Source organism: Condylura cristata, unplaced genomic scaffold, assembly GCF_000260355.1.
Source record: "Condylura cristata isolate star-nosed mole 26May11 unplaced genomic scaffold, ConCri1.0 scaffold00003, whole genome shotgun sequence".
Classification (NCBI taxonomy): domain Eukaryota; kingdom Metazoa; phylum Chordata; class Mammalia; order Eulipotyphla; family Talpidae; genus Condylura; species Condylura cristata.
This window is the reverse complement of record NW_004567104.1, coordinates 53,951,688-53,974,812: the sequence shown is the minus strand read 5'-3', so window position 1 is coordinate 53,974,812 and position 23,125 is coordinate 53,951,688. Positions and strand designations below refer to the sequence as shown.

At 33.3% G+C, this 23,125-nt stretch overlaps 1 protein-coding gene across 2 annotated transcripts in view; it reads left to right on the top strand.

The window, feature by feature from the left end:
- CADM2 (cell adhesion molecule 2) overlaps window positions 1–23,125 on the top strand; it is an 886,897-nt gene that overhangs the window by 723,224 nt on the left and 140,548 nt on the right. The gene's annotated exons all lie outside the window — the stretch shown is intronic.

The following is a 23,125-nucleotide window of genomic DNA, read 5'->3' as shown; positions in this document are numbered from 1 at the left end:
TATATATATATAAGTGCATCCATGCAGTAGCTAGTTATGTTGAATATCTGTAGGACAGATGTAAGTGGGTCTACAGTAATAGAATCTGTGTACATTTCTAGAGAAAACAGCAAAAAGAAAGTACACAAGAATCATGACATGCTTTATAGCATTGTTTTTGGAAACCACAATGGCCTTTATATAAAGTAGAAATATCATTTAAAATGAATTTGAAAAAACATGGAATCACATACAGGTTAGATTATTTTTAGATCATGTTTATAAAACTGAGAAATATTATGTTTTGGTTAAACAGTTTATTTTCTTTTTAACTGACTTTAAGTTCATGGGAAAAAATGAGTAACTGTCTTCTAACTATAGAGTTATCCTTATCTCTTTATTTCTCCTTTTTCTTCCTCTACTCTTAACATTCAGTGTAATTTTATAAAAACATACATGGTAGTTCTTTAAACTTTATTATAAACAAAATGTTAATTTTTTCCTGTGTAAAATTAGCCCTATCTTGTTTTATTTTTGAAAAATATAATTTAATACAAATATGTTTTTAAAAACTATTTATATGAGTTATTCTAACAATTTATTTATCTTGATTTTCAAAGATAGTAAGTATTTAGCTTGACTCTCTGTCACCAGTTTAATAAATACGAGGAAAACACCCTCGTAACATTGGGATGGAAGAGTGCTAACTAACAACATGCAGGATTATCATTAATAGACATTTAAGCTGGCTTTTCTCCCAAGCCCAGCAGTACATTTGAAGATCACCTTAATGGTCCTGGTAAACAACAGAAGCTAAAACTCCAGGAGGAACTGCAATGCAAATGTGCTTTATAACTTTCTAGAAATGAGGCTTGAACAAGAGACTCCACAATAAATCTTTACATAAAATAATCCTCTGTGTGTGTGTGTGTGTGTGTGTGTGTGTGTTGAGAGCAGTTAATAAGAAGCAAGAAGCAAACCTGTGCTCTTAGTTTAGGTAGTAAAACTCCTGTGTCTTACATCCCTACGCCCCTGAGATCCCATCTCTGAAATGCAGGAGGCGTAAGGGCTCTGATTCTTGATTCTGCAGCAGACCCAACCCATGGGTCCTGTCCCCCGTTCATCTCCCCTTAGCTGCATAACCGTGCATAGGTGCTTTCACTCGTAGATTTAGTTTGCTCATCTCTCTCCAAATAGGTAATAGTATTAATAATATATTCTTCATAAGTTTCTTGAGCAGAATAATGAGATAATCTAGGTATCAGGGTTTTCTGAGCCCCAGATAAAATAATAATAGACAATAAGAAAATACCGTTGAATGTGTGATCCAGACGAACAGGTTATGACTCGATGGTGGGAATTTCATTCTCTGTGTTTTTATTGTCTATTGGCAAGTGTTACTTACAAGATTACCTTTTTAGCTGTCATGGGCTAAAAAGAAACATTTTTAAAAATTGAAAAAAAGCTATGACAATACATAAGTCATATGTGTTACTATAGCAACCAAGCAATTGATACAGTCACAATAAAATCTCCCAAATTTAAAGAAAATAAGAGATCTGAATTGAAAATAGTCTCAATTTTTTATTCTTTTGTATCTGGAACAAAAGACAGTTTTTTGAAGTAAACATTTAGTTCATCAATACTGATAGTCTAATCCCTAATCATTCTCGATATTAGTGTTTTAACTCATGTAAATGTGTATATATGTAATGAGAACTGGCCAAATAAATCTTTCTTTTAAAATGATGGCCAGAAATTTGAGTGGATTATTTGAATCTCATCAGAGATGCCTGGGTGAATGTCACTCTAAGACTTGGTTCTATCTAGGAATCAGACAGTACTTTATCAGCAGCCCTGGGCTATACTGAACTTTTATGACAACAGAGTTGAGATCCTTGAGGCAAAGAAAAGGCTTTCTGGGCAAATTTGGGTTCTGTCTCTGGGTTCTGAAAAATGGGAGATTCTAAGGGAAGAAGAAAGATATGGGATCATCATTCCTGTAGGAAAGGATAAGAGAACAAGAAAGGCATGACTTAGTAAATTTTTGTATTACTCTTATTTTGTTTTACATTTGGTGTCAAACTTCAGACCACAAAGGGTGAGAAAAATACAGTTTTTATTAGCAATGATATTGTAACATTTTTAGTGAGAATATTCAGCTTTGTTTTTTTCATAATCTTGCATTTTAGATTTGATTCTATTTCTAAATGCTTATTTTTTGAAAGTCAATTGACTTAATCATTCAATCAATAATATATAAAAAGGAACCTTTATATTACTGGATAACTTGAGCAACAGAACCATAGAGAAATATAGATTTGGATATCCAAATTGTACATGTCTGGAATATAGTGGTTGGAAGTTTAGGACACAGAATGTTCAGGAATTACTTCTCCAGAGACTTTATATGAAAGGTACATAGTATTTGCAGTTAAGTTATAATGAAAGAACAAAGACAAAATTATGTATCTACTTTTTGCTTCAGTCATTGTTACATTTAGTAGGCATGAAAACAAATATATAATTCAGCCAGGAAGAATTTAAGATTAGAATATGATCTACTTGGTTTATACGTCTTCAAATTTGTTGCCAGAGACCTATAAGTCAGATCATCATTTGTAAGTCATTATGTATCATATTATCTTCAGAGTCTACTAAGATCACTTAGGAGAAAAACAGTCATAGTGTTGATGGTGTTAGTATTCCAGCTAGTTGATGATGTTAGTATTCCAGTTATAATATTTGTTCTGGCACACTGACATAAACATGATAAAATTTGCCCCAATGTATTATCTAGACTAACTGGAGGATTTCATAAAACTGAGTTGATCAACAGAGAAAAGCATTTACCTCAGATCATGTTCCCACTACAAAAAAAAAAAAGGGGGGGGGGAGAAAGGAACAAAAAATCATGTAATTTAATAATGACACAAGTTGAATTAACAGTATTTTTGTCCTCATTACTTAAAATAGTAAGTCTCATAGATCAGAAAATAGCCCAGGAAGTTAGGAGATGACTTTACAGAGATCTTTTCAATATCCTCTGTTGGATCTATCCAATATCCTCCCCATGTTTAAAATACACAGCTTTGACCAGGTACATTCCGTTTTCCTAAGCTAACCACCCCCCACACACACACACAATACTTCAATACTTAAATCTTCAGCACATAACATTTCTAGAAGGCTAAAATTAAAATAAAATCTAGCAAGAATGAAAAATTAAAAAAAAAACCTGAATTTCTCAGTGAGTGTTTTTTAGAGTCGTTTAATACTATTTAATATAAAGGTTATCCCAGGCTCTGGTACAGTTTGCTTAATCCTCATGCTCAAACTACAAGTAGAGTCTTTTATAAGTCTATGCTACAGATGAGGAACCTCAGAGAATTTAAATAACCAAATTCACATAGCAAATAGTTGTAAACATCAAGATATGAATATAGGCAACCTTTAATTACTCTATTTTCACTAAATAAAAATGAGCCACATGGCCCTAAGAGATGAAAAAGGATTGGGAAGTAAAATCCCTGCCTCCCATAGAGAATTCTACAATCTGAGAAGGAACCAGCATTTCAGCAGGACAGCAATTCCTTGTGTCACAGGTGTAATACTGAAATGTCACCTGGCCTTCTATTTCACAGTCTTATTTCCTAAACATGAGTGAATGTTTACTTATGCTATTGACCAGTTCATGGGTTGGAGGTAGTGTGTCAGTAGTATTGCGTAAGATCAGTAAGATTGTATGCTTTTCTAGAAGTGTCTGGTTTTATCAATAATGATTGCATGCTGTTCTCCACTTGCAAATACTGTTACCTTGTATAGCTGTACACATATATACATAGGTTTACAAGCACATATGCCTATGACTTATTGTTAAATTTTCTATTAATCTATTTTTGGAGGATTCTGATACAAAATGAGTTTTTACTCCTTTAATCAGTATACTAGTAACAGCTTTTTTTTTAAATTTCAAAGTAATCATTTTCCAAAAAAGTACTTCCAGCTTTAGAATTTGGCATCAGTCATGCTGTTTAATAGTGTGAGTAAAGCATATAGCTCTCTTGCTTAAAAACAAACCTTGTGGGCCCTCCCTGGTGGCGCAACAGGTTAAAGCATAACACCATGAAGCTTGCTGCAGCCTCTTCACCAGGAGTTTGATCCCCTGCCAGGGAAGTGACCCACATGGCCTGGCAGACCTCTCCTGACCCACTCACTGCTCCCCTCAACAGTTACTCCATCGATCTGCGTGTCCTGCTCCCCACTCTGACTCTGATACTAGTGAATCCTCTCACCACTACTTCACCTCTGATCTGTACCCCAGTTTGCTATATTTCTTAATCTGGTTAAGTTGCCAGGAGCATCATGTATTAATTAGCAATCATCATGTGTAGTTTACTACAGCTCAGGTATTTATTTAGCACTAAGATTTTCAAATTAGTGAAAATGTTAGTGTCAGTTCCTAATACATAGAAATTCTCAGAGACTTAGATACTTACTTTTGCCCACAGAGTCCTTTTAAGAATTAATTTAAGAAATAGGTGTTTCAATTTGGAACACCCTCATCGATATCAATATAGCTAAGGTGTTTTAAATTGGAGCTATCCTCAAGAATGTATACTAAGGAATGAAAATGTTATACTTAACTATCTAATAACTCAATGCTTCCCTATTGTTTTCATGTCTTGGCATAGATAGCAAATGCCAGTATTTATATGACAAACTAGAGGAAATAGATAAAACTCGTGTCTGAAAGTTACAGATACAAAGACTCTTCCCCTTCCTGAGGGTGGAGGGGATTATTATCAATGTCCTGTCCATCATCGAGTTCAACTGTACCACAGTGTAGCTGTGTGACTGCTTTCTGTTATGGTCTATTTGAATGTCATAGGAGGTGTTAGTTGTGGGATACTTCACCCTCTGCCTTGTGTTTATCTGTTGAGTTTCTCAATTATATCTATTTTACAAGGCTCTAACTTATCATATCTTCAAGTTCCAAAATATATATATATATATTTTAACCAAAAGTTTTGGCTTAGAGCATAAACATAATCAAAATGTTTAAGTAAAGCTTTCTGTACAGGTTAGCTGCCTGCTGCATGATTTGGGGGAGGAGTATGGTTGTTCAGTATTGCTAATCTGGGCCATGCTGGTCTTTTACTAGATGTTTACTTTTCAGGGACATAGCAATGAAAAGAAAAGCATTCAGCATTTTTTGAGGGAAGGTTGTTATTTCTAAGTTGATCCCAAGTTGAAAGTAGGTTGATCGTGTACAAAAACCCGGATGTAATGGCACAACCAATTTAGCCCTCCAAATCTTTCCTTGTGAACTTTTTAATCATTTCATACTTAATAATTTATAGAATATACTTAAACATTTTGAATATGTTTAAAATAAAATTATGGCATGCACAATGTTATACAAGAAAATTCATGATTGAACGAATTGTCTATTTCATGTTTAAATTTAGAACCTACAGGATAGTTTTGACATTTTGCAATTGTTTCTCATGAGTAATTGAAATAAGCATAGGAAGGTGAAGATTCTTTCCAGCTGTGACTTCTCTGTTCGAGTGATCATTCTTAAATTACTGCTGTTGTTCTTCTATTTGTCTTTTCATGTAAATCATTTTACAAAAAAGGTGAAAGTGCAGTACTTATCATGTCCCTGGGTTATAAAATAATTCACGTCTTCTCTTAGAAACCCAGATAGTTTAAGGATCAATTTTTCTACCATTGTGAGAAATTCAAAGAATGAAAAATGCTTCAATTACTCTAGTTATTTTATTTTTTTAATTTAATTAAGTAAATTAAGTATTTTAAAATAAATTTTCTGAAATCAGCTCTTGTTATCAAAGATTTGGAAAAAAATAATATTAAAAATTAAGACTGCACACCTGTGACATTGAAGCTCCAAACCAATATGGATGTATTCCTAGTTTGTATCCATCCATATTTATCTATATTGAGCTTAAGTTAGCATACATTATTTCTCCTGTGAGCTATTTAGCAGTTAAAAAGTAAAAAATAAATTATTCTGAAAATTTTAGATCATATAGTTGCTACTAGTAAAATATGTATAATTGATTGCTAAAATTATTAGTTCATTTCCAAAGTCATTCTTAGACTACAGATTATTTCTGCATTTCTGCTGTCACTTCAAAGCACAGTTCTGTACTTGTAGGTATGCACTTTAATTTACTAATTTATCAAAATTAGGCATTTTTACTTCTTCTTCCAAGATATTATGCATAGCATAATTACATCAAGTTCCATCCATATTGTCATAGGTGGTAAGATCATCCCTTTGTATAGCTGTGTAGTATTCCACTGTGTGTGCCTAGATGTGTATGTATATTTACACTCACACATATACATACCGCACGGAAAATATATTTACTGAGCACTTTCATGTGCCAAGTCAGTGCCAGAATTAAAAATATAATTGTCAGAAAAACAATAGTATTTTCTGTTTTCAGGATGTTCACAAACCAGTGACAGGAACAAACAAACAAAAAATGTTCACAGGGCCCTTCCCCCCCCATAAAAAATGAACTATAAATTGTGAGCAGTATTATTTCAACAAAGAAAGGGCTATATGCTATGAGAAGAAAAACTTGAAAAATTAATTGAGACTAAGGGAGAACTTGAAAATGATAAGTTCACTTAAACAATTGAATTTAGCAGACCAGAAAACTAAGTAATAGTTAGCAATACTTAGAAGAAAAAGTCATCTAAACTATTTTGTAGGGGAGAAAAAAATGTGCCTTGCATTCTGGCTTCTTTCAGCTTGTCTAATAATTAAATTTAAAAAAGGCAGGTAAGTCAGAGGGAAAAAAATTAAATTTGTATATTGGAGTTTTTATGGATAGATACTTAAAACTGACTAAAGCAGTATGTTTTTATGCTTTTTAGACAAACTGTAAATGTGGTAAGAACTATTAAAAAAAAAAAAAACACCTCAGACTCAAGTATTTATTAGTTAAGAAGTTTTCTTGACCAAAAACCCCAACTTCTGGTGATAAGGATACCTTGCTACCTCATGCTATAAAAAGGATGTCTTTTAAATGGAAGATTTATTTCTTCATTTTAGAGTAGAGAGAGAAGGTCAAAGCATTCTTTTTGTAGTGGCTACTTCTCAAGTAACTTTGGTTCAAAATATTCAATATGCCAAAATAGAAGATTTTGAGGTGGCCTGGGCTGAGCCCCAACACTATTTTCTTTCATCTCTCATAGAAAATAATAAGAGGAAAATAGTGTATCAATATTCAGAGATGGGGCTTGTAATAGTATTGTGTGTCTAGAACTGGCAATGTTAAGGCATAAAGACAAAAGAAAGCGGATATACACATATCTAGAACACTTTTTGTAACATTTTGTAGCAGTTATAATTACCATTGTATTGTGCACATAATTAGTGGAAAAAACTAAGCACTTTGCAGTGTACTTATTTGTTCACAGATGATACACCCCACTGCAAAGCTCTTTCTTAGGAGTCCCAGCACATGGTTCACAGCAGTCAGTCAACACTTTTTTGCTAAATGAATTAACAGTTGTATCCTGCAAACTAAAATTTATCAAAATTTCTAGATATTGGTAAGAACTCTCCTAAAATGCCAGCTGAGCCAGTAAGTTTAATTTTAAACAACCTTTCTTAAAAAATGCTCTGTCTCTGCAGTATTGTCAGTAGAACATTAACAGTAATTAAAACCATAAGTGGAAGTTCTAGATGACTGGGCAGCTAAAAAGAGCAACTAAGCATCATGGGCAAAGTAATTTGTATTTTCTACCATAGTTGATTGTATAAGTATTAAAAGAGACATTAGAAGCCAAAAGAGCAAAAAATAAAAAAATAGAAAACTAAAATATAATAATAATGATGATTTTTATCTGAAATTTTTATTTTTTAAATTCAAAATCTACATTTAAAGGCAATTAAGCAAATACCATCAAAGACTTAATGTTACTAAATTACAAAACATAAACTTGATAATTCTCTTATCCTTGTGGTTTATAAAATTGTTAGAACGGTTTGATTAAAGTGGGTTTGAAACACATGACTATTTTTCTTTTATCCTTCGTGTAAGTTATGCAACACACCCAAAAAAGAGAGAGGAAAAAAAATGAGTTATTTAGAGAAGGAAGAAATAGTTCCTCATACAAAAAAAAAAAAAAAAAAAAAAAAAAAAAGGAAGAAACTATGCCAGTGCATAAAAGAAATAATCCTTACCACGAGAAAATACACTCAAGCTTGTATACTCTTTAAACAGAAAATTTAAATCTCTTTAACAGAAAATTTAAAATGAGGAAAACAGTAAAATAATAGGTAAATGAAATTGGTAATCATAATCCCAGTTTCATAAAACAAGAGAGAATTTTCTGGGTTGTTACTTAACCTTCTCCTTTATATTCAGCAAACATTTAAATGCATGAATGTAAAAGGTAATCGTTATAAGCTCATAATGTGAGCCAGTGACCATTGAAGACTTTGAAGACTTTAGATTAAAGACCCGCAGCCTACTGTGACCACATAGAAATATTGTCATTAACTGCAGAAATACCTATTTTCTAGAACATAGAAGCATGTGATGGTATAGAAGCATTTTTATTTGAACTTCTGCACAAAATCTTACCTGTTGACTTATTCTACTGCTATAAATAGATAATAGATTGGAAGTTCCATCTAATTTCCACATTCCATAGTCACTGTGAACACATTTATAATCACATTTTGAACTCTTAGATCCACTTATAGTCCTTGTTTGTTTTTGTGCTGCCCCTTAACAATTTGGATATCTCTTAGTACCCCCAGAATATTCAGCTTTATTACTGCAAAATGTATAATTACCAAATATTTTGTAGAAAGACCAAAAAAAATTGTGTATCATGTACCTATGGAAAATATTGTATCCAGCTACAGGAATCCTTCCCTTTCCATGAAATTATAAGGCGTTTCTCCTTTTGTATCTCCAGACCCTGTCATCTCCTTCTATGACATCCTTTCCTCCACAATTGACAACTATTCAGTTTCATCCCATCATTTATTATCCACACTCAGCTAACTTGCTGCATAAAAAATGAAATTGTCTGCAAAATTCGCTGGAGTACCCTCTTTAAATATAGTGAAATCACCTCCTATTGCTTCTCAGTCTTGCTCTGGGTCTCTTCTCTTAGCCCACAATGCTTCCCAAACTACATCCTGAAACTTGTACTGCCATTCAGTGGGGTTTGGTAAAGGAAATATATATGCATGTGATAAATGTTGGTTGTACTGCTCTTCCTTTGTTAATTTTCAATTTCATGTTAATTCAAAGGGTTTTGATTTAGTGATACAAATATTTCTAACCTTTCCCTTTGGCAGGATGTGGAATTTTAGTAACACTTTTCACTTTTTCAGTCAACATTTCTAGTTTAAATTTTATTTCAAGAAACATTTTCATCTCAAGCAATAGTATACTAATTATGGGTTGATTAAGAAAATGATCAGTATTTTCATCACATTCATTCAGACTTACTTTTTAATGTCCTACTCCTATCTTATAATACCTGGAATGGAAATATTTCACTAATATTAAGGGAAGTTCCTTTCCATTTTAGTTTTGTTCAAAATAGTCTAGTGGTTGTTAGGAATGTGAAAATGTTATATTTATATAATTGACTTATGTATTATATAAAAAAAGTATCCTTCTGCTTCAGATTTTTAGCTTATAATTATATCAGTATTTTAGGATTTTTCCTTAAAAAATCAATGACAATTTATGTTTACCACCAGCAGCAGTGCAGATCCATTTTATCTCCAAACATACAAATAAAACAACATTCTGTAATTATAAAGAAATGTAGCGCATATTTATTTAAATACTTTGTACTCTCTTTCATAAAGGATTTATTGGATTTTGGCCTGCTTATTTAAAACTTTTGTAAGTATGATTTAACTAACCTAAATTGTTTAAGTGCTTTCACTGTAATAATAGATTACCTCAAACTATATGCTACCTATTATTTTTTAAAAGCATCATAGAATATTTATTTAAGATTGTCTCTTTTTTATAATATGTATCACAAAATGACTATAAGAAAATTAATCAAGGGTCCCTTCATGATGGCACGACTGGTTAATGCACAGCACTAAGAAGCTGATCACAGCCACAGCCACTTCAGTATTAGTTCGATCCCTGGCCAGGGAGATGATTCACAAGGATGGCATGGCAGACCACTCCTCTCTCACACACTATGCCCCTAAGCAGTGTACTCTGTATATCTGCCTGTTCTGCTCCCCACTATGTCTCTGGTGATTCCTTTCACCACCCTTGCACCTATGGCCCATACCCCAGTTCTGTATGCATAAATAATCTTAAAAAAAAAAAGGAATCAAAGATTATAGACCTCAAAATATTATGCTCAATAATGTATTGTTTAGAAATGAAAAAAATCAGATGCTGATTTAGGTTCTTGATGTTGAATAATACATTTTAAAATATTTCTAACTTGTGACATTCTGGAATCCGAAATGAAAAAATATCTAATTTTATTACTCTGCATATATATTTTTTAAAAGCTTGTTTACAAATCACAGTAATGATAAAAAGTCAATGCGTGGGAAATATAAGGCATTTACCCCTTTTTGTACTAAGGAGGAATAGGCAGAATAGGAGGAATAGGCAGAATGCCCTCTGATGGACTATGGACGACATAGCACAGCAGATGGACCATGGGGATCCCACATGGCACAGAAGACTTCTCTCTACCCCCCTGTTCCCCTCAGCAGTGTATTTCAGTATACATCTGGTTGTTCTGCTCCCCACTCTGTCTCTTGTGAGCCCTCTCACCCCCACACCTCTGGCCTACACCCAGTTCTTGTGTGCATAAATAAATACATCTTGAAAAAATGAAAAACCCAGGGAATGTAGAAGTAAGCAGGGGAGATAAAGAAGCTACTTGCATCAGATTGCTAGCTACTACTATAAAACTCTTTTGTTTTCCTTTCCTAAATCTCAGACTCACCTCGGTAGACGTACCTGTTCAAGTTAAAAGAATGAAGTAAAGCTGAGAAAATGCAGTCAGTTTTTATTGCAATATCCCCAGAAATTTAGAGTCCAAGCTTTAGGAGAAGTTTCTGGCATAATTGTTTTTATTGAATTGAATTGAAATTTTACCATCATCAGCAGCACAAAATAAACACCTTTGTTTACTAACATTTGCACTCTCAGCCAAAAGAAAAGATTTTCAGTCTCTTAATTTGCACATGTATAGGGTAATAACATGAATTAGAAAGAATAATATTATTTATTGACCTTACCAATTAGCATTCAGTCTTAATCATTTAACTTATTAAATGGAATAAAATCTGAATCCATTGATGGGAAATAAGTATGTTTTAGTTAAATATATATATATATATATATATATATATATATATTCTGACTTCACAATTTATCTACCTCTAGCAATGAGGGATTCTAATGTATTTTTTTTTTTAAGTATAATCGAATGGGTTTTGAAAGGATTATTTACCCAGTAATGAATAAAACCTCTTTGTCATGATATTGCAATTGCTATAACATGTCTAAAAAAATAAATTACTATAAACCCCTGAGGAATTCAAAATTTACCACATTTTATTTATAACATGTGGCACTGGAACATCCATTACCACTGAGACAAAAGCTAGGACCTTAATGGTCCTAAATTAGTAAAATTTGATGGCTTTCTAATGTAAACTAACATTACAGACTTACTTTTATAAAATATATAAAGCAGTTTGGTTAGATTCTGTAACAGAAAAAAATTACTAAATCTGAATTCAACTCACATATTTCATTCACATATTTTACTTGTATACTGCCCTGAGGAAGCCCAGATGGCTGAAATGTTGGCAGGTTTCTGCACCTGCAATGATAATAAACTACTGTTATTACCTGAAGTATGTGAACTGAATGCAGTTACATTTGCTGCTGTATGCAACTGGCAAGTCAACAGTTGATTTTTTTTTTTTTTATTGAATTGGCAAATGCATCTTGCTGGATTCTGCTAGTTCACCTTTAGCAACAGAATGCCAAAGGCCACTCAAGCGCCTTCATGCTACCACATTAATCATCTGCTAAAGCCTGACATTATTACAGCTTCAACACATATTTAAAAAAATAAAAACTAAACAGGCTATTTGATAGGTTAGTAAACAAATGAATGCTCCTGACAGACCAAAAGAATTGTTTAACTCAGTGTGAGTTATAGGTTTTATCTAATACCTAAGAATAAGAATGGATTTGAGGGAGTCAGCCATAAAGCTTTCCATTTTGCAACACTTTAATGTAAAAAATTGAACATGCTCATTGTATTGTCTATGAGAAGTACAGAAATGATGAAAAAGAAATAAGCATCACTTATAATCCCATCACTCTGACAGCCTCTCTTGACGTTTTAGCGTCCTTCTTTCTGTGTGTAGGCATAATGGGGAACATATACAGATTATTTTGCACCTTGCTGAACAACCTAAATAGTCCTGCAAATTCTTGTCCCTGGATACCTATCCTCTACCCTCAAACATTTTTACCTTGTTGGCTCTGAATCTTCTTTTTCCACAATAAGTTAATCAGTACTTTCATATCATGCTTTTTTTGACTTCCCTTGCTAAAGCAGTTCTCTCTTGTAAATGCCATCCCAGTGTCTCAGACATTTTCATTGTAGTTTCTACATCTGTCCATTTTAATGTCACAATGTCCATTTTTAATGTTTGAAATATGTTTAGATTTTGGTTGAAATTGTGTTTAATTAAGAATTAAATTTAAAAACATTTTCCTAAGTATTATTTTATTAATATTTGAATGATCCCTTTATTATGCCTATAGCTGATTTATTTATTTATATCTGTTTATTTATTGTAAGAAATTTGGTTCAATTATATCATTCTAGTCTATCAAGAATATCAACATATAGTCTTGAATACCCTACATTTAGTAGAAAACTGTTTCATTTGTAAATATTTCTCATTTATTTATTGCGTGTCAGGCATTTTTATGTATGCCAGAGGTACTGAAAGAACAAAACATAAACACATGCCCACACATATCTTGAGACAGAGATTTATTAATTATTAAAAAGAAGGGTCACACAATTAGAATCTGAGAGGTCTATGATCTGCCATATGAAAGCTGGAGAACCCAGAGAGTTGGTACAATAATTCCAAAATCCTGAGAGTCAAAAACAATGGTGTAAATTCCAGACAAAGCCCTAAGGTCTGAGAACTTTTAGATATGGATATGATCCAAGAAGAAAATTAAGTGCAATTTCATGATTTATGGCCTATGTAAGAGTGAAGTTGAAATAGAAAAGTCTCCAGAAATGAAATTTGAGAAGATAAACAATTGTGTTTTGAATAAGTCAAACTGAGGATAACTATTAAGCAATCAAGAAGAGATATAGATCGTGAAACTGTATATCTAGTTCAGAAAATAAGAACAGACTATAGATATAAATTCCAAAAGAAATGGTTATATATTCTTACACATATTAGCCTAGATTTTACTCATTAGATATTAGTCAATACAGATAGCAATAAGAGAAATTCAGCTTAACAAGTATTTCTTATTGCTGAAATATAATGCTGATTAGGAAATATGTTCTCCATTCTCATCTATCTTAAAATATAGACATGGATAAACCATTTTGTATTTGCTGAAGTTTATATTTCTCTTAATAAGTTAGAATTTTTTTTTAAAGATTTATTTATTTATTCATACAGAACTGGTGTACAGGCCAGAGATGCGGAGGGTGAGAGGATTCACCACACACAGAGCGGGGAGCAGAACAGGCAGATCGACAAGTACACTGCTGAGGGGAGCAGCGGGCGGGTCAGGAGAGGTCTGCCTCGCCATGTGGTCACCTCCGGGGCAGGCGGGAATCGAACTCATGAGGAAGTGGCTTTAGTTTCTCAGTGCAGTGCTTTAACCCGCTGCGCCACCAGGGAGGGCCAATAAGTTAGAATTTTTAAAACTTATAAAACAAATGCCAAAATAATGAAAGAAAATTTAATCTGACATGCCCTAGTGTATTATTGTAAACATATATTCAACTCGATCCCTCATCTCTCTTTGACATTTCTTTCATCTATCTGCTCAGCTTATTCCATGCTCAACAAGATTAGTAATTTTCATTATACATAGTATGAGCCAAAATTTTAATTACTTAATTTATCCATTGCTTATTAAGCTATTTTCACTTTGGTGATAGAAACAACTCTAATCATGTATAGTTTATTCTCAAAATTTCCTTTAGCTAATGATAATTCATATTATATCAATGAACTTGCTTTTATTAATTTATTCAGTTAGACTATTCATCATGATCCTCACAATTAAGATGAATTTTATTTTCTTTACTATTATTTATATCAGAGTACTTGTTAAGAAAATATTTTACAATCGCTTCATATAACTAATCCACCTATATTTAGATCATTCTAAACTGTATTATTTCCATGGAACACTGAATTTGACAACTTAGAGAAAAGCTTAAAGAAAGTTATTGAGCCACAATTAATTAAAATAGATAGCTTGAACATTTTATGTTTATACCAAAATGTTCTACAGTTGGTCAATTACCACTGTGTTCATTTCCAAAATAAAAAATAATAAATTTTGGCCCTCCCTGGTGGTGCAGCGGGTTAAAGCACAGCACTGAGAAGCTAAAAGCCAGTTCATGAGTTCGATCCCTGTGCTGGAGGTGATCCACATGGCCCGGCAGACCTCTCCTAAACCGCCCCCTGCTCCCCTCAGTAGTGTAATTGGTCATTCAGCCTGTTCTGCTCCCCACTCTGTCTCTGGTGAATCCTCTCATTGTCTCTGTACCTCTAGCCTAGACCCCAGTTCTATATGCATTAATAAATAAATCTTAAAAAAGAAAAAGTAGATAGAAGAAACTGGATATAAAAACTCGTCATAATATATAATTTTCAATTATAAATATTAGTAGATATTATAGAATTTTAATGATAAGACAAAATGCAAGTCTGTAATTAACACAACTGATCTTGATTTATTTTCTCCCTCTTTTTGGATTTTCTCCTCTTTTTGTTCTTAACTGAAATGAAAACTTTATTAAATTATTCTATGCTGGAAACTAGACTTAGTTTATGCAAAGAATGTTTTCCATTTTGAACAAATGAATGCTTCCATTTTAGAGAAAGTTAGACACTAAGAATAAATTGTTGTTTCTGAATATACTATCTTAAATGTTTTTTATTATCAATATTTTGAAGATGAAAAAAGACATAGTGAATCATATAATAGACATATAACTGTACCCTATTCAGCATCAGAAATATGTCATTTTGCAATACTGAGTTCAGATTTGTATATAATAAAGTATATCATTACAGAATGAAATATCATTTCCTCATTCCTCATCATATTTTCATTGTAATAAGGAAATAGTGCTTATGATTTTTTTATGTATTTTTAAAGATTTATTTATTTATGCATACAGAACCAAGATATAGGTCAGAATTGCAGGGGTGATGAAAGGGTTCACCAGAGACAGAATATGGAGCAAACAGGCAGATTGACGAAGTATACTGGTGAGGGAAGCAGTATGCAAGACAGGAGAAACACGCTGTGCCATGTGGGTCCAATCCTTGGCCTGGGACCGAACTCGTGCTGAAACTGCAGCTAGCTTCATACTGTTGCAATTTAACCCATTGTGCCACCAGGGAGGCCCTATTTCATTATGCTTTTTGCATTATCATTGCAAACATATGTATCAACAAACTTCTTTGGCATATTTCAAAATACAGTCACATGGGGTGTATCTTCCTGAAAACTTGCTTTCTCGCCTAAGTGCTTTTGTGATTTGCTCACATTAATTTAGTGTTTACATTCACTTCTCTTTACTGCTTCATATTATCCCTTATAGAAAAATACCATAAACAGTGTCAATTTTGCACAATTTTTTCTACATTTATTAACAGAAATACAAGGAATATCTTTGTACATATGAGAATTTCTGTAGTATATCTACTTATATTTTGGAATGGTTGAGTTAAAAGTATAGGTATATTCAACATTTTGTTGTTGTTGTTAAAGATTTATTTGATTTATTTTTGTATGTAAGAACTGGAGTCTAGGCCAGAGGTGCAGGGGTGATAGGTTTCACCAGAGACAGAGTGGGAAGCAGAACAGGCAGATCTACTGACAGACACAGCTGAGGGGAGCAGGAGGTGACACAGGAGATGTTTGCTGTGTCATGTGGATCAGCTCCCTGCCCGGGATCAAACTCAAGCCACAGTGACTAGTGATAGCTTGATAGCTCTGAGACTAATTTCTATACCACCAGGGAGGCCTATTCAACATTAGTTTACATGCCTAGTAGTAAAGTAATAGAATTCCATAATCCTGTAACTTTGCCGTCAATGTCAAACATTTAAATTTCTGCCCACTCCAAAATTTAAACAGCTGAATTAAATTTTTCAGGCTACACTTGACTTGATGATGTTTTTATACAAATCATGATTATTCCTTTATTTATTTACACCTGTCTGCTTGCATTATTCACCCAAATTATATTTTCTAAGATTTCTATTTCTAGTGTGTTTTTATTATTTGTCCTGGATATTAAACTTGGTCAGTTATTTGTTTTGTGAATAGCTTATTCAATTAGTAACTAATATGTTTTATTTTTCAGTTTTGATGTGTAATTTTTTTCTGATAATAACTGGCATGTTAACATTTTAATCTTTCCATGATTAAGTTAAACTTGTCCACTTAATGTCACTAAATTTAACATATTGATAGTATTGAAACCAAAAGACAGAAATGAAATAATTTTACATGCCAATTAAAAGCATGAATATTAAGCTTAACATAAGTAGGGTCTTCCCAGGTGAAGATATTGCAATAATCAAGATGTAAGGAGTTTATGTATGAATGCAAGGGAGTGATCTTGATTGTAAATTTCTCCCCAACACCCAAAGCAGAGCTGGATAGTACTTTTTTGCCAAGTGAATATATTTTGAAGACTACCATGAAGTCCAAGCTAAATGAAGTAGGGAGACAAAGCACCAAGAGAATGGGTGATCACAAAATTGTGTCTTGCCAAAGTATTTAAAGTTCTGGTTGGATCCAAAAAGTGCCAGTTGGATGGACTAGAGAGGCAAGATTTGGTGATTAGAAGTTAGGATGTGTGGACAGTGTGGAAGGGCTGCTATTTACTAAAATAAAGTAAATAGAAGTGACTGAAGGAAGAGTGGAGGATGGGATCTGAGGAGAAGTCAAGGGAACAATGAACATTCTCTGTAGAATTGTCTACATTAAAGTTACAACTCCAAATTTTTCCTATTCCAAAATGTAAAGTTGTTTTTTTTTTCTTAAATGCTATTAGTTTCATAAAATATTTTTATGGACTTTTATGTCATTCCACCATTAGTTCTAGATATATGATCGAGTCTCTCATAGCCTCTGGTTGTTCAGCTGCTATCATGTACCATATATTATCTATGTGTGTGTGTGTTTTAAGTTATACAGATATTCTTCTTGTTCTTCTGGAAGAACTATCCACCTTCAGGCATTTTATTATTTATTTGTCCACATATATATTTGTTATGTACAATTTCTCTGCATTATGTGCTGTTCTAAGTATTTGGGATATACTTGGGAACATAACAAATATATCTGCCCTTATAAGAGCTTTAATTATTTTTTGGAGGTGAGAAAGAAAATAAAACATATAACTGGTTATCTGATAATGCTAAAGAAAAAGATAGACCAGGAAAGAGAATGTGAAATACTTTATATATACCTAGTAGCCTTAGCCTTTTAGAGACGGTTAGACACTGTACTAAGATTTTTTTTTAAGATTTATTTATTTATACATACAAAAACTGGGGTATAGGTCAGAGGTGCAGGGGGTGAGAGGATTCACCAGAGAAAGAGTAAGGAAAAGAACAGGCAGATCAGATCTACTGAAATACACTGCTGAGGGTAGCAGTGGGCAGGTCAGGAGAGACCTGTCACACCATGTGGGTCACCTTCCTGGCCGGAGATCGAACTTGTGCTGCAGTGACTATGGATAGCTTCATAGTGCCGCACTTTAACTTGTTGTGCCATCAGGCCCAAGATTTTTTATGCTAAATTTTCCTTTCTTTATTTTTAACTTATGGGGAGCCTCAAAAAGTTGAAGTGGTTGCAAAGAATGAGTGCTGAGGGACCAAGAGAAATGTCATGATTCCCAGTAATGGGTAGCAATTCTCCTGCATCTCTCCTATTCCAGCCAGTGTTTATAAAAATGTGTGAGTCTGAGGGGAGCTTGGGACTGAGCTCTGACAGATCAGCTGCTTCCCGATGTGGGAGTCACGGTCAGTGCAGGCAACTGAGGTACCTGTGTGCTGGTAAGCCTGGTGTCTCTAGCTGGTGGCCCAGAAAGAGAAGGCTGGTCGGACCCTCTCTGGTGGTGCAATGGTTGAAGTGCAGCACTAGAAATCTGGCTGCAGCTGCTTTTATTTGAGTTCAATCCCCCACCAGGGAGGACCCACATGGTGCATCAGACCTCTCTTGTCTCTCCTGACTGTGTCAATGTGCCTGTTCTGCTCCCCACTCTGTCTCTGGTGAATCCTCTCATCACTCCTGCACCTCTGGCCTGTATCAAGTTCTGTATTCATAAATAAATAAAATCTTTAAAAATATATAACAATTTAAAAACAAGAAAGAAGAGGGCTGATCTAGGCTTTGCCAAGAGGAAGTCAATGACTGCTGTGAATCCTTACATCCTCCACAGTCTGAACCAGAACATAAGCAACTACACACACATACACACACACAGTCATTCACTAAAAAAAAAAAAAAAACACATTTTGATGATGGTTTCTATATATGGCCTGTGTAGCTATACCATCTGGATTTATATAAGTACACTCTAGACATTCTAATAGTAGTGAAATCACCCAAGACTTCCATATCTATATGTTATCCCTGTCATTAAGTGATATAGGAAGGTATATGTCGGGCCCTCCCTGGTGATGCAACAGATTAGGATTCAGCACTGCAAGCCAGCCACAGTCACTTCAGTGGAAGTTCAATCCCAACCCTGGAGGTGATCCACATGGCACAGCAGATCTCTCCTGTCTTGACCGCTGCTCCCCTCAGCAGTGTACTTCCTCAGTCTGGCTGTTCTGCGCACCCCCTCCACTGTGTCTCTGGTGAATCCACTCCCCACCCCTAAACCTCTGGCCTGTATAAATCTTAAAAAAAAAAGTATATATCTATATCTATAGCTATACCTATATCTATATAAACTATCTATAGGTATACATTTCTATGTATTTATGTGTAGATATGTGTGTGTATTTGTGTATATTTGTCTTTTATTTTCCACTGAATTCTTAAAAATAGCTATAAATTTGATATTGGAATATTTCATTTCGGTGAATTAGATTGTGTTACCTTATCCCTTATCACTTTTCTTTAGGTTCCCCAGTCCAAAACCACTTTTTTTTTTTTAATCAAGGTATTGTAGAGCATGGAGATCTATTGGTAGCCAGCCTGCTTAGTCCTTGATTAAAAAACTTTGTCTGTGTGCTCACAGACTGAGACCAGAAGGTTGCTTGAAGCCACAGCCAGGATGGTGCTGAGTTTTATTTTTAGCTTCTTTCAAAGTTGGGGAGTTTCACTCTAGGTCCTAGCTTCAAGAACTTTCTATTCCTGAACCTTATCTTTTGAGAGCCTTTAAATCCCTTTCACTCTGTGGAAACAAACTTCAGACCTGTAGTCAAGTAGGCCCACAACTATGGGACCATTCTCCACTGCATTATCTGTTTCTTCTCTGCTGATTTTATTTAGGTGAGAAGTTTGTATGTTGGATTTTTTCTATTATATTTTATTATTATTATTTACATTTGCAACAATTATATTCAGTCAATATTTGAACCCATGTTCCATTTTTCCTGAAAACTCTGTTATATCTGAATTAGTTTTTCCCAATAAAATATCTGTTTGTTAGTAAATATGAAATGTAATACAACCAAATAACTGCTCAATTAACCATATTGGCATTTGCAAGAAAAATATTTTTGGACATTTGCTATTGGTTATTAAAATAAAATTTTATTTCTTCCTAATGATAATAGGTAGATAACAGATAACATTTTTTAGTTATAGCTTATGATTTTTACTTAAGTAGTGAGGTGGACCAGCTAATCAGATACATACACAGTGTTAACAGAACTTTACAACACAGAAAATATTGACATATCTATTATAGAAATTGATAAATCCCAAATGAGTATATAATTTAATGAGTTTTAAATATGGAGCATTTCAATGCATATGGGAAGCATAAGTTCCATGTAAGGGAATGTGAGAGAGATAGCCTTACCACATAAATTAGATTTGGAATGGGGAGGTTTGCATAGGGACACCTCAGACAGAGAGCCATAGAACAGAAGTCCAACGTGGGAAAATTTGTAAATATTCATGAGACACTTTACATTTTCCTGAGAGAAGAAAATAAGCATGGATAGGCAGAGATTAGAACACATTTCTGTGTGTAGAAACGCATGCTTCTTTTCTGGCTGAGGCACCCTGTTACCAGAGATCACCCTTCCTTCTGTGGGAGTTAATTCTCTGACCTGTCTTTATCTGCCAGTTCAAGGTCTGACACTATAATAAAAATTCCCTGAATGGGTTTCTTGGCTTATTTGATTCTTACACAATTCATCCTTTTTCAATCCCCAACTCTGATTTAAGAATTTTATGTCACATTATCTTCACTTGTTTTCATGTTGTTTTGCAAATTATCATCTACTTATTTTATAGCTGTACGTCTAATCTCCTCCAAATAAATTGCAAGCTCTTAAAAATCAGCACAGACACTTACCACTACCCTGGAACTTCCTCTATACATATTCAGTGTTTTGAACAAAATGCTGTAATTAATAATTTATGTGTTTAGAAGAACATATGTTAGGAAAAATAATCCACATTCTAGGTTTCTTTTTTGTTATTTCTTCCTCAGTTTTTCTCTATTTCTATGTATCTGATGTCACTGGGACTCTACTACTGCATTTTGCTTGAACATATAAAGCTATTTATATTCATACTTAAACACATACACAAATATGTATATAACCTATTAAAACATTCCTTCAACAGTACTAAAAGGGGTAATGTCAACTTTTTAACAGAATCAAACTATAATTTATTTATTTATTTGTAAGGTACAGACCATGTGTTAGGATGCTAGAAAAATAGGGTGTCCTAAAAACCATCAATACAGTACTTTTATATATGTATAAAAGGTAACAAAAGTATGCCTAAGAGAGTATTTGTGTCTATGTGCCGTCAGTCACCTTCCTCCTTTTATTAGCCTCAGATAGAAAATAAACAAGAAGACTGACAGCTTCGTGTCCTTTGCCATTTTGTGTCAGCATCACAGACAAGAGGGTATTATGTCATCACTCAAAACTGTCACATTTGGTATGGTCTTCTATTTGTCTTAAAGACTGTTTGCCTTATAATCCTCGTAAATAAGTTCACAAACCCCTCATTGATTACATATTATTTCATTGTGAAAATATATTTTCAGAACTAATGTCCTCTTACCGCAGATAAAAGCTTTTATTCTGCTGCCAAAATCTAGACTAATAGTAGTGTTTTGTTGTAAAGAAATATTTCTTAAATGAATGAATGAATGAATGAGTGAATATGATATGTGGATTTTCTTTTTAAAAATACAGTGACACTGATGAATTTTACCTCTGTGTAACATGTAAATTAAATATACTGAATTTAAATATTTTAACATGAACTATTTAACATGTTCACATTTAGCACAAATTCATGAACTATTTACTGCTACAAGAGATATTTTTAAACATTTTAAATTATATTTTATGGGGCATCAGTAATTTCTCTAAGTAATGTATGTTTAATCAGAAAATTGACATGTGAAATGAAATCATGATAAAAATGATGAAGTAGCAAGTAGAAGACTGATTTATTAGATTAATATGAATTAATGTCCACAAGATTAATATGACATCCATTTACTTTTAATCTTTGTTTCATGGGTCTTCACCTATTTCCACATTGTATTTTCTTCACAGTAATATTTTATGTTTTTTTATTGCAGAAAAGTAAAACATGAAGAGATTCATTACTACTTTTAGTAATCAATTTCAGTAACAAGAAGGGATTAAAAACATAATTTATCACTTATTTTCCATCTTCTAAAGTTTTCATGCTTCAAAATAGATATATTGTAACAGTGCAAAGAAGTAGGGAAAGAAAACCTCTCAGATGCCAACATTCCACTAGATGCTTTTCCTATTATATCATAAGATCAATAGCACACTGAACACTTAATTTTATATTCCTCAGTTTTTAGTTAGGGTTATATAATTTCCCTGTGTCAAAACTCTTCATACTTATAATACAAAGACTTTTTAATATTCCATCAAGTTTATATTCTAATATTGAAAGGAAGTTTATTTTTGTGTTTTTGTTATAAATATTTGTGATCATTTTTTCTTATGCATAAATCTGGTGAAAATGCAATGAATTGCAGTAGAAGGGAGAGACCATGCCAATTGTACTCCTAACAGAGATGGTTCTTTGATTTTCTTCCTTTCTGCAGTAACATATTTTCAAATGATTTTCTTGCTAAATAGGTGTTTGTTTGTTTGTTTTCTAAGAACTTTCTCTTTTTTCTGTGGCAAAATCATGTAGAGATAAATTGGTTGATTGTAAAATGTTTATCTTATAAACTTTCATTCTCAAAATTGTGATGACAATTTTCCTTTTAGTTAAGGTTTTAATATTTTTAGAATGAAAATACAGATTAATTTAAGTCATAGTAATTATTCTAATGTGTCTTTAGTTACATATTCTCTTGTGTTATTTTTCTCAGTAATTTCTATGTGTGTTTTTCTTTTGTGTTTGTATTATGCTTTGTCCTCACTGAGAGATTTTAAGTTGGTTATCTACATCAGTGTTTCCATTTCACTACATTTCTGTGGTTTTGACACTTTGGCAGATGTTTTTACTTTGTGCTTGAATTCTTTTGTATTTTTTTTAAATTTATTTATTTATTTGTGCATACAGAACTGGGGTACAGGCCAGAGGCTCAGGGGCGGTGAGAGGCTTCACCAGAGACAGAGTGG